The sequence below is a fragment of the Castanea sativa genome, chromosome 9 (genome assembly GCF_040712315.1).
Source record: "Castanea sativa cultivar Marrone di Chiusa Pesio chromosome 9, ASM4071231v1".
Classification (NCBI taxonomy): Eukaryota; Viridiplantae; Streptophyta; class Magnoliopsida; order Fagales; family Fagaceae; genus Castanea; species Castanea sativa.
In genome coordinates this window covers 34966824-34979711 of record NC_134021.1, presented here as the reverse complement: position 1 = coordinate 34979711, position 12888 = coordinate 34966824, and the positions used below count along the sequence as shown (strand labels likewise).

The following is a 12888-nucleotide window of genomic DNA, read 5'->3' as shown; positions in this document are numbered from 1 at the left end:
CAAAATTTTCCATCCACCCTATTTCACCTTCAAACAAACACACCCTAAGGGTCCATTCGGTTGGAGGAGTGGAAAAGTGAGAAGATGGAAAATATTTTAGTTTTTCCTCTTGTGTGTTCAGTTGGAGGAGTGGAAAACTCTTTTGTTCGGTTGGAAAGAAAAATGGAAGGATGGAAAATGTAATTTATATAAATTGGCTATTATACCCTTGTTACATAATATGTAAAAAATAGATTTATTTGTACTCATTACATAATATAAAATTTATCACATCATATATATAAATTTTTATTATTATTTTTATTATTATAATGTAAAAATTAGATTAAGTCACGTTAAAAAGAGAGAGAGAGAGAGAGAACGTTCGTTGAAAAAAAAAAAAAAGAACTTTCAGGACCTGAACGTTGCAAAAAAAAAAAAAAAAAAACGTTCAGGTCTTGAACGTTGGAAAGAAAAGAAAAAAAAACGTTGGGGAGAGGACCAATTTTCTCCCCAATGTTTTTCTCCCAATGAGGAAAATATATGTGGGCCCGGGAGGAAAATTTTCCTTCCAAGTTTTCCATCCTTTCAATTTTTTCTCTTCAAACGAACAGTGAAAAATACTATTTTTCACCCTATGTTTTCCGTCTCTCCTATTTTCACTCCAAACAGACGGGGCCTAAGTTTCCAAATAAAAAGACCTCCAAACATTCCTTCCGGGTTTTCCATCCTTCTAATTTTTTCTCTCCAAACGAACAGTAAAAAATACTATTTTCCACCCTATGTTTTCCATCTCTCCTATTTTCACTCCAAACAGACGGGGCCTAAGTTTCCAAATAAAAAGACCTCCAAACATTCCTTCCGGGTTTTCCATCCTTCTAATTTTTTCTCTCCAAACGAACAGTGAAAAATACCATTTTCCACCCTATGTTTTCCATCTCTCCTATTTTCACTCCAAACAGACAGGGCCTAAAGCTTAGTTTGGATAGTCCGTTTTGTGGCCACATTTTGAGATTCTGCGTTTTTTTTTTTTTTTTTTTTCAACGTGCATGAACCGTAACCGGTACTGTTCATGCACGTTATTTTACTGTGCGGAAGACCAATTTCACTGTTCACGCACTGTAGCTGCACTGTTTACGCACTGTTCATGAGACCCACAAGCACTTTATTCAAAAAAAATATTAAAAATAGGTCCCACAACACTATTCACACATTTAAAAATTATTTTACTACAATGTTTTCAGTTTTCAGCAATAAGCTCTATCCAAACGGACCCTAAGTTTCCAAATAAAAAGACCTCAAAACAAATAAAAAGAAAAGAGGTATTTTAGAATACCTCATATCCTGATTGATCTTTGATTTGCCCCAGTTCTCGAACCCAAGGTATGGTACTAGTTATTTGTAACCAAACCATTGTGCTACTATGAGAACCGGTTGCATTACTTGCATAATTATCTTTATTAACGTTGGTCCCGCGCACTTTAAAATATATCAAAGAGAATAAACACAGAATTATAAATAATAATTAATTATCAATTTCCATCATATATTTTATGAAGTTGTTAACAATATTCCCAAAGTGGAAACTTTTGTTGTCAATACCTAATTCAGGAGTAATTGACGATAGATTCTAAATAAATAAATAAAAGTAATAATTGACAATAACCACCTTGCTCATTAATTTTTTTTTTTTTTTTTTTTTTAATGAAACTCATTTAAATATCCTAATTGAAGTAAAGAATGAATAATAATTTGCCAAACTTTTTTTTGTTGAGAATGAAGACTACTCATTTAATTAATCAAAGAAGCTAAATCAGCCTAAATCACATGAGAAATGTTTGATGGTACATCTTCCATCCAGATAGTTAAATCAGACAAATTAATAACTCATCTAGCTAATGAACGAGCAACATTGTTTCCTTGTCGACGAACATGAACAAAGCTGATACAACTAAAGAAAAAAGTTAAAGTTTTAAGGTCTTGAATCAAATGGCCATGTATGCTAGAGAAGTGTCTGAACTGTAGAGTTCCTTGAAGACAGTATCCGAGTCACCTTCGAAAGTAGCAGAGGTGATGCCGATCTCCAAAGCAAACTTGACGGCTTTCCTGGCAGCTAATGCTTCAAATTGTGCCACTGTCGCTGGCATAGGAATTTGCTGTGACAGAGAGGCTAAAACAGAACCCTCTGAGTTACGGATTACAACCCCCCCAAGTCCAGCTCTCCCTTGCTCTGGAAAAATAGCACCATCGTAGTTCACCTTGAAACTTCCCAAGTCCGGTGGCTTCCATCTAGTGTGCTTTCTATGTTGCTTAATCGGAGTGATTGGATGGAATTGTTGGAACTCGGTCTTTCTTTCCTTGGACAGGTAGCTGATTTGGTTTAAAGGATACGCAGCTTCCTTAAACCGAATTTGGTTTCGACGATTCTAGATTGCCTAGCCCATGAACGCTAGAAAGGAAGTATCTTTTATCTCCGAGAAAGCATACTCGAAGATGTCCATCACAGGTCTGCCATCCATTGTTGAAAGCCAACTCCATTAATTGGGGGTCTGACAACCATGCTGCCTGCACATCAGTACAAAAGAAAATAGCATGCGAGCTATCTTCATTTCTTACCTTAAAATTCTCACAAAGTGCCTCTGTGTCTGTGGTGATCTTCCTTCTGAATAAATTGGCTTTGGTAGGTAGAGCCTCCCTGCAAGCTCGCCAAACAAAAGTTTTCACCTTACTAGGAACCTCCAAGTTCGATAAATCCTTCTAAAAGCCCGAATTATGCAGCTGTATCTGTTCCGGTGAGCCACTTTCATGCAGAAATCTATAACCCGATTTGACCAAATACTGACCCGTAAGAGTAAAAGGCTAAACTTGATCATTAGTACTTGTGGGTATAATAGTTTGCCAAAAAAAGGAAAGGTAAATTACTTTATAAACCTATTTTCGATGTATTGCATTTAAATTTTAAAATGTTTCAAAAAACTTCTATAAAATGCTTTATTTAAAATTTAAAAATTTAAATAGTCTTATTTTATTTTTGATAATTCGGTTGTGAATGCTAGAGGTAACTCTTTAATAAGTTTTTTTTTTTTTTTGGAGAAGAAGATAAGTTTTAAATTAATGTTTAAATTTTGGAATAAATTTCATTTTAATTTTTTTTTTTTTAGGGGAAAATTTCATTTTAATTAGTTAGTCATATGATATTTACCGGGATTAACAGAAAATTTAATTAAATGTGGTAATCAACATATGGATATTAGCTAACTCAGTTAGTAGTATTCTACAATAAACCTAGGAATCAGACTACACCAGAGAATTTTGAGAGAATTTTGTTGTCTATTGGCTAAATGCGCCTGTTAATGAAGTAAACCTCCCCCCACAAATAAAAAGAAGGATATAAAAAGTGACGATTAATGTAAGGAGCCGATATCAATCATCCAAATCAATTGAGTTCAAGACTATGACATTATCTAAAAAAGAAGTTCAAGTCTATGGTTTTTTTAATGGTCAAGTAATTTGTTAGAAAGGTTTCTAAAAAAAGAAAAAAAAAAAGTAATTTGTTTGAAAGAGAGAAATAGATGACACTAATTAAAAATAAGAAAAATACTATGTTCATAACAGATGTAGGTGTTTGTTGGGTATTTGGAGTGCAATTTAATTGTGGAATAACAAGATGTCTATATTTTGGAGGGTTTGATTTGAGAGATTATATAAGTTTACCGCATTATGCATGTTTATTGTGCATGATTTAATATTAGTAGGTTGTGTACTTTTGGTTTATAAGGTTTTGCTCTCAAAAAATATTTCTGAATTCAGAGTTATAGTATTATGATCTATTTAAAGTAGTGAAAATAACAAGATGTCTATATTTTGGAGGGTTTAATTCGAGAGATTATATAAGTTTACCGCATTATGCATGTTTATTGTGCATGATTTAATATTAGTAGGTTGTGTACTTCTGGTTTATAAGGTTTTGCTCTCAAAAAATATTTCTGAATTCAGAGTTATAGTATTATGATCTATTTAAAGTAGTGAAACTATTTATTTTCATATAAATGTTTTGTGGTCTTTGGTGAGCTTCATTGGATTAGCAATGTGAAATTTAGTTAATTAATACCCATTTGGTGTCAAAGCATATAAGAAAGTGATTATTGGTATATGGATGCATTTACAGTTTCTTATGGCATTATTCATGATAAATTACACCTTTATACAAAGTTTTTTTGTGCAGTTAACCTTATACTTAAAGCTTCAGGTTTCGTCTTGAAACCCCATATTTTTAGAATTGTGATCTTGGATTTAGAACAATTAGATTTTCCCCAGAGGATCTTCACTTCAAATCAGATTGAATTGCATATTTGAGATTTGAACTTGAAGTTACAAAATTAGTCAAGGTCAATAGATAAATTTTGAAGACAAGATAAAAATCAGATTATATCCGAAATTTTTATTTGCTAAGCTTGCATTAGATTGGTTGTTTTAGGACAGTGCTTTGAGATTCTTTTATATAGTGGTTTGTGCAAAATGAGTCTCCACAACTTATAGGGTAGTGGAAGTGCTAATTAAGCTACAAGCCATTTGGTTGCCTTTATATTTTAAAATGCTGTGTGTTTTCTATCCCTTTTTATTTTCCTTTCGTATCTATCAAGTGCCTAGGAATATTGAGAGTTCACAACAATTTTTTAATGAAACAAGCCGGACTATATTCAGCATAAACCTAAAGCTAGAGAGAGAAAAAAGAAGAATAGGAGGCTGTAGGTTATTAGCAACAAATAACACAGAAGTTGTGCTTGAATTTGTATGCAAGGAGTTTCACTCTATTTAATTTGATCGTGTTCAAGTGAGTTATCAATCATAATGGCCATGCTCTTTTTTTTTTAATGTACCTATATGAATTAATTAGATTGTTCTGCCCGTTTGTATGTAATTAGCCATTTGTAGTAAATTTGGAATGATGTCCAGGTGGCTATCAAGGCTATTGGAGCATTTAAAGCCAACTGCAATTGCTGATGCAGGTGTGATTTTCACTGTGAAAAGTAAAATGCTGGTGAGCTTCATCTAGTTTCCATGTAATTTATAATGTATAAATCATTAAATTGTGTTTAACATTCATGAGCTTATAACGTGGTAAATAGTGCTTATGAACCATTAGTTAAAGGTGCCTTACCAGGCTCTTATAAAATATGTGTGAAAACGTGAAAGAAAATATATGTGCAATGTGTGTGTGTGTATATATATACACACACAAATGTAATCTTTAGTAGAGTTACTTATTTGTTTTAACTTAAATTACTTATAAATGAATTGCATGAGGTTGATTAACTGTTTTTGGCACATTACCAATTATTTTTAGCTATTTTTTTTTAGTGTTATATATTGCTATAGGCCTTTGTTTCTTCGGATTCCAAACCAATAGAGGAGGGAAATTAAGATATCAGTGGAGCAAAAGTTTTATTTTGGGAGAAAGAGCTAAAAATTGGTAGTTTCATCATTGTCATGCAATAGAAAGTTCAAAGCTCATGCTGCAAATTGCACTTAAGTTCTTGAATGGTAGGGTATAACATGGGATCTGAAATAGGTGCCTAGGATCAACTTGAGGATTGTGTGTGCTAGATTGGATAATTGATTGATTGGTGTTATTGTTGCTTTCATATGCCTCTTATATCTACGACTAAATTCATAGACAACTTACCTTCTTCCATTAAGAATTTTCCAATTTTGTTATTACAACTTCAGCTATACATTTTTTGCTTGCTTATAAAAAAGGATATAAGTGCAATTTATGAAAGTTAGAATTACAGTTTGTTATCATTTCTCTTTATTGAATGAAGATAGAAGAAAATTTGTTATATATTTTTTAGTTTTCCATAGATACGTGTTTGTATATGTTTTTGTTTAATTTTATATTTCTGTCTAATTTATTGGTTTCCATGATGTTTCATGCATGATGGTTTTCCTCTTTTGGTGATTTTTATTGTCTTTACTTACACTAAGTGCTATTTGTATGCCTATTAGTCAAATAGTTCGATGAAAGCGATAGATATAAATGCAATTTATGAAAGTTAGAATAATAGTTTCTTATCATTTTTTTTTTATTAAATGAAGATAGAAGAAAAATTGTTATATATTTTTGAGTTTTTCTTAGATACATGTTTGGAAATGAGTTTGTTTAATTTTATATTTCTATCTAATTTATTGGTCTTTGTGATGTTTCCAACAAGATGGTTTTCCCTTTTTGGTGATTTTTATTGGCTTAACTTAAACTAAGTGATGTTTGTATTTCTATTAATCAAATAGTTCGATGAAAGCGATAGACCATTTAAGTAGAATTTCATATTGGGTTTGTGTGATTGTGTCTGAAATTGTAATTTTAAGATAGATTTGCTTGATTTTGATTGCTCGAATTTATTTGTCCTCAAGTAAATGTATCACAACATAATTTTTGGGTTATTGATATTGTTGGGTTCCTTAGAATAATGGTTAGAACTCTAAGCCATATGGTTATAGTTGTAAGAAAATGTTTGCTCTACTCTCTGCCCTCTACTACACTCTAATATGTAACATTGGTTACACATTTTTGGATTGGATATTAGCTTCAAGATGTTGATTATAATGACTGAATTTTGTATAACCTTATACACATTCTTATGCAGTGACCACATGACACTTCTTAAAGCTTTTGAAGAATAGAAGGAAGTAAACCGTGATGAAAAGAATCTTGTCACCTTGCAAATGACAGAGGATATGAGAATGCAATTTGTAGATCTATTTAGCATTGGCTTTGTAAACAAATTGATGAGTGCTAATGTAATTTCTTTAAGATTTTCAAAGTTTAAAGCATTTGATTTGCTGAAATCTTACAGTTACTAAAAACTTTCATGTGCATCACATGGGTTAACAACTAGTAATTTGAAAAAAAAAAAAGAAAAAAAAAAGAAACTACACAATGTTATTACTATATCTGATACTAAAAAGATTTATATTCAAGAATTGCGCATAAAGGTGACAAATAATGTCATTAGTATTTTCATCTATAATATAAGAAATCCAATATAAGTTTTTTTTTTTTTTTTTTTGATAAAATCTAATATAGGTTTAGAATACAAACATAAATTGAAAATTATTATTAAAAAAAGTTATTGTCTAAACTTTGTTTTTTAGGATTCAAGCAAATTAATGGTCTGAGTCCAAGATTGAAGAAATTATAAGGTCCTCATGGTGTGTTAGGACATGTGTGATTTATGTTAGGAACATATGTCATCATGTATTGGCTAATCCTTTGACAAAACGCACATTACTTGTAATTAGGTAGATCTAGGATGTGTTTAATGCTTCAAAGAACAAGGTTTCAAGTTCAAGTGTTAAAGCCATGCAAGTCTGTCCAAGAATCAAGTGATGAAGTGTTGGATTTTAAATCTCGACGGCTAGCTCGACAACTAGTATCTATCGAGATTTAAAAAGCTGTTCTAGCCCAATGCTCGACAGCTACTTGACAGATAGGGTATCTATAAAGAATTATGAAAATCAAATTTTCAATTCTAATTTCATTCCAATCCGTAAGTATGTGTTTAGGCTTTCTTTTCTCACAACCCTAAACATATATAAGGATTATTTTAAAAGCCATCACAGAGAGCACAGTTGCACAAGTGTGAAGCAAAGTGTTGTTCATGCAAATTGTGACCGAAAACCGAGTTTGCCCTAATTCTTCTTTCTCTTGAAGAAGCTGTTGTGTTTGTACACCGTAGGGTTTTGTGACCAAGCAACTTCGTGATCTTCATTGTGTGATGAACTGAAGAACTTTGCAACCAACATCCTTCTCAAGTTGGTGATTAAGTCACATACTAGGAACCGCGCATCTATTGGTTAGTCATGTACTAGGAGCCATGCATTAAAAGGAGAGATTGTTACTACAGAACAAGTCTAATTAGGTATTGAGGTAAGGGTTCAACTATAGGTTGGTATAAGGTACTGGGATTTCTTTACTTGTAATTGCTTGTTATGATAATAGTAAATTCTCAAGAGTGATGACCTTAAAATCACCCGATGGGGTTTTTACTTTGAAGGTTTTCCCCATTCAAAAACAAATTACCTTGTCAATTTTATTTTCCATTGCATTTTATTTTAGTTGATGGTTTGTTTGTACTGTCATGTACATTGCATGTTAATTTGCTTAATTAATAAATTTAGATAATTAATCAATTAATTCATCACAAGAGGTCAATATATTCTTTGTCTATCATGGTGGATAAGTGACATGGTCCACCATTCCGCTAAAAGACTCCCACCTATTTAAAATTGCTAAGCCAAAAATTTTTTTAAATAGAAAAACTGATTACTGACTCAGAAATTTTAAACAAGTGAAAGTGTTTTAGTGAAACTGACGTGGTCGGCCATAAGAAATGTATAATTTCTCCCAAGATTGTTAGGTTCAGATACAAGTTAGGGTGTTATATTTACAACATAAAAATATATTGCCTACAATATTCAGGGGCGGCTCCAGGATTTTTGTTCAGGGGGGTCAATAAGAAATATAAATTATATAAAATCTAAAACAAAAGAGACTTAAATATATCAATATCACAAACAAAAAAAAAAGCATAAAATTCTACAATTGTCTTCTACGAGGTTTCATATTTTGAAACCGTTGCATGATAGATTCATTATCAATCCTACGAGCTATATCTTTTTCAATGTACACAGTCAAACAATCATTCAACCACTGATCCCCCATTCGATTGCGCAATTCATTTTTGATATATTTCATTGCTGAAAAACTTCTTTCCACTGTTGCAGTCGCAACAGGAAGGGTCAAAACTAACTTCACAAGCAAATATACCAATGGATATATGACATCCTTATTTGTTTCCACCATCTTTCTAGCAAGGTCCCCAATTCCTTTAAGCTCTAAAAACTCGTTATTGGAGCGCATATCAACAATGTAAGTCTGAAGCTGATTATCAAGTGCCAATACATCTGTCTCGGAAAAATCAGATGGATAGAACTTTGCAAGACGGGTCAATTTTTGTATATCAAAAGCCGAAAATGAATCACTTGGATTCAAGCAAGCCATACAAAGTAGCAACTCAGTAGTCACCTCTGAAAAACGATTATTAAGCTCTTGAAGTTGCAGATCTATGACTTCAAAGAATAAATCAACACGATAGTGATGTAAATTTGTAATTTGTGGGGCGTTGCGTCGTGGCCTCACACCAACTACAAATATTTCTTCCATGTTCAAGATAGGAATATCATGGTTGCTACAAAATGTGGATACTTCAGTCAATAGAGCTTCCCATTCATCATCTCTCATCATTTGTAATCGTTGCTTAGACACTCTAACAAGCGTCATAGCATTTACAATATCTTGATTTTTCTTTTGCAATGCTATTGACAACTCATTTGTGATCCCCAAAATATTTTTCATCAAGTGTAAAGCAAAGGAAAATTCAAAAGATAGAATTAACCTTAAAATAGATCGAGCTTCAACTCTTTGCTCAGAGAAGCTGAGCTATCCTTTTCAATCATCTCAAGTACATCAATCTGTGGAAGAGAACATCAAAATCAAGTTGAGGATTGTCCTATAATGTGATCCCCAACGTGTATCACCAAGACGTTTAAGACTTGTCTCTTGGTTCAAACCTTGCCCACTTTCAAGTTCACCCAAGTTTAATGCTTCGTGATTTTTGCAAGTTGTGCATTTCGTAAAAATTCTCGTCTTTTACAAGAAGCTCCAACAATAGTTACTATTTTACTAACCAAGCTAAAAAATTCAGCAATATCAGTATGCTTATTAGCAACAGCTACAAGAGTCAATTGAAGTTGATGAGCAAAGCAATGGACATAAAATGCTGATTTATTCTCCTTCAGAATTAAAGTTTTAAGACCATTGAATTCACCTTGCATGTTACTGGCCCCATCATAACCTTGCCCACGTAGTCTTGATAAACTCAATGAATATTTACAGAATAAAAATTCAATAGCAGCTTTTAGAGACAAGGCAGAGGTATCTGTTACATGTACAATACCAAAAAATCGCTCTATAATAATTCCCTTTTTGTCCACATAACGCAAAACAACAGCCATTTGTTTTTTTATTGAGATATCACAGGACTCATCAACTAAAATTGAAAAGAACTCACTGCCAAGATCTTCAATGATGGCATTGGTAGTTTTATATGCAATTGCATTCACAATGTCTTTTTGAATATCAGGATGGGTTAGCTTGCTGTTTTTTGGAGTTTTCTGCAATACTTCATTAATAACATCATTATGATCTGCCAAAAATTGTAGAAGCTCAAGGAAATTTCCTTTATCACTTGAATCATCAGATTCATCATGACCACGAAAAGCAAACCCCCGATGCAAAAGGAATCTTATGCAATCAACTATTGCATTTAATTGAGTCCGATATATAATTTTATCTTGATTTGACTGCTTAACAAAAACACTTTGAATGTGTTGATTTTGCTTCATTAGATTTTCACCATCCTTAAGAGCTTGGTTATGGGCACTATTAACACCTCCAACATGTTGGTCTAACTTTTCTTTCTTATTCCAACTATTGAATCCCTTTGTCACAAAACTATCACCTCCAGATTGCATACCAACATCTTGTCTAAATAGGTAACAATATAAACAATATGCAGCATCCTTTTCAATACTATATTCCAACCAACTTTCATACTCTTTAAACCATTTAGGATTAAATCGACGCATAAGTCCACCAATTTTTGTTTGAGGAAAATCGTGTTTATAAGGTTGACATGGTTTTTTTTGTAAATAATATCTTCTTATTTCATCTCGATCATTAGGATGATAAAATGAAATCTTTTTTCGTAGCCCAGGGTCTGAAGGAAGATCGTTCACATCAATACGACCATGCTTAGAAGATGAATCTTGAGTAGAAGATGAATCTTGAATGGAAGATGAATCTTGAGTAAGACATGAATCTTGAGTAGAAGATAAATCTTGCGGCCTACGGGGTTTCCTTATTATAAATTTATCCATAACACTAGCAAAAAACAAAAAATAAACTATTAGTTTATTTGACATTTTTTTCTAATACAATAAATATATTAATTATTTTTGTTAAGTAATTTTTTTGCATTTTTTTAATTTATAAGTTTAAAATTCTTTAAATATTTTATATTTTTATTGTCTTTAGTGTTAGTGTAATGACCAAGTCATATTGCTAACAACTCACATTCAACAAGATTAAAAGACTAATCAAATAGTTGAAGTGATAAGTCATGACTCAAGTCACTCTTATATCAAATCAATCTAACACTCACAAGCTCACAGCAAGTCAGCAACTCTGCCCAAAAGCAAAGAAACTCACACTATAAATAATAAACTAATAAAATTGCAACTCTGCAACACGCCACCCAAAAGTAAAGAAACTCCCTATAAACTAATAAAATTATAAAAGTAATGAGTCCTTAGTCCTAAAAGTCTATAACCCATTAACCCCTTTGTCAGACTTATGCCAATTTTGACTCCCACATACACACGGTCCAAGATTCAAAGACTCAATAAAAAAAAAAAATCAAAGGATAAATCTACACAACGGTGATTCATTCAGACACTCGCACAAATTTAGTGAAATAGCATATCAAAACACTATAAACACACTCTTACAATGAAAGAAAGAGAGAAAGAGAGAGTTGAAAAACCAGATCAAGCGACAAGGCGAGCGGAGAGGGCGGAGGCGGCAGATTTTGTATGTGATGCAGAGACAGCTTTTTTCCTTTGGGTTTGGAGAGTAAAGAAGGATAATGAGAGATTTTGGAGGTTAGGCAGCTAGAAATTATTAGGTTTTATATTTTACCCTTTTTTTATTTATGATTTTTCAAATTTTGATTTATGGGCTTTTTATTTCTGAGATTAAAGACCTAAATTTTTTTTTGGACTTCTTTTTTTTCTCGGAGTTTAAGTTGGGCTTTAAAAAATAAGGGGGTTAGGATCATGGTGAGAGGGTGCAAACTTGTATGGCAGGGGGTTCAAAATTTTTTTTTTTAATATTTTATATATATATATATATATATATATATATATATATATATATATATATAAAAAATTCAGGTCAGGGGGTTCATTTGAACCCCCTGACTATAACGTACCGCCGCCCCTGACAATATTCCAATGAGATCAACACCAACATAAAACTCAAAAGCCAACAAGTCCTCAACAACAACAATAATAGCAACAACGTAGCAACTGCAACTATGGAGGTAACATGATCGGTGGACCCGATCCTCCACCTGCTCCACATCAGACCATTCCAAAATTATACCCCCTAAACGTAAAAAAAATGACCAAAATCCCCCCTAAGTCTAAAACAAAAAGTCCAAGATACCCCCCCTAAACCTAAACAATACCCAAAATCCTCCCAAAAAATAAAAAAGGACCGAAATACCCCTAAAACTTGAAAATGACCAAAATATCCCCGAAATCTTAAAATGACGAAAAATACCCCCTAAGCCTAAAAAAGTGAACAAAAGTACCCCATAAACATAAAAATATCCGAAATACCCCAAAAGCCTTTAAAAGGACCAAAATATTCTCAAAACCTATAAAAGGATCAAAATACCTCAATATCCTAAATAATGACCGAAACACTCCTAAAACCTAAAAAATGCCAAAAATACCCCCAAAACCTATAAAATGACCAAAATACCCTCCAAGACCAAAATACCCTTGGTAATTTTTTTGGTTTATAAGGAATTTTGGTCAATTTTTAGGTTTCAAGGGAATTTCGATCAATTTTTATGTTTCATGGTAATGTCGGTCATATTATAGGTATGTTTGGTAACTGTTTTTTCCCCTTATTTTTTGTTTCCAAAAACAATTTGCTATTTTTGAAACTAAAAAACTTGTTTGGCAACCCAAAATGGACAGAAAACAAAAACTGTTCTC

The 12888-nt window shown here is 32.4% G+C and overlaps 1 pseudogene; it reads right to left on the bottom strand.

Moving 5' to 3' along the window:
• Positions 1-8578: 8578 nt before the first annotated feature.
• Positions 8579-10980, bottom strand: LOC142609105 (uncharacterized; annotated as a pseudogene).
• Between the last annotated feature and the right edge of the window lie 1908 nt (positions 10981-12888).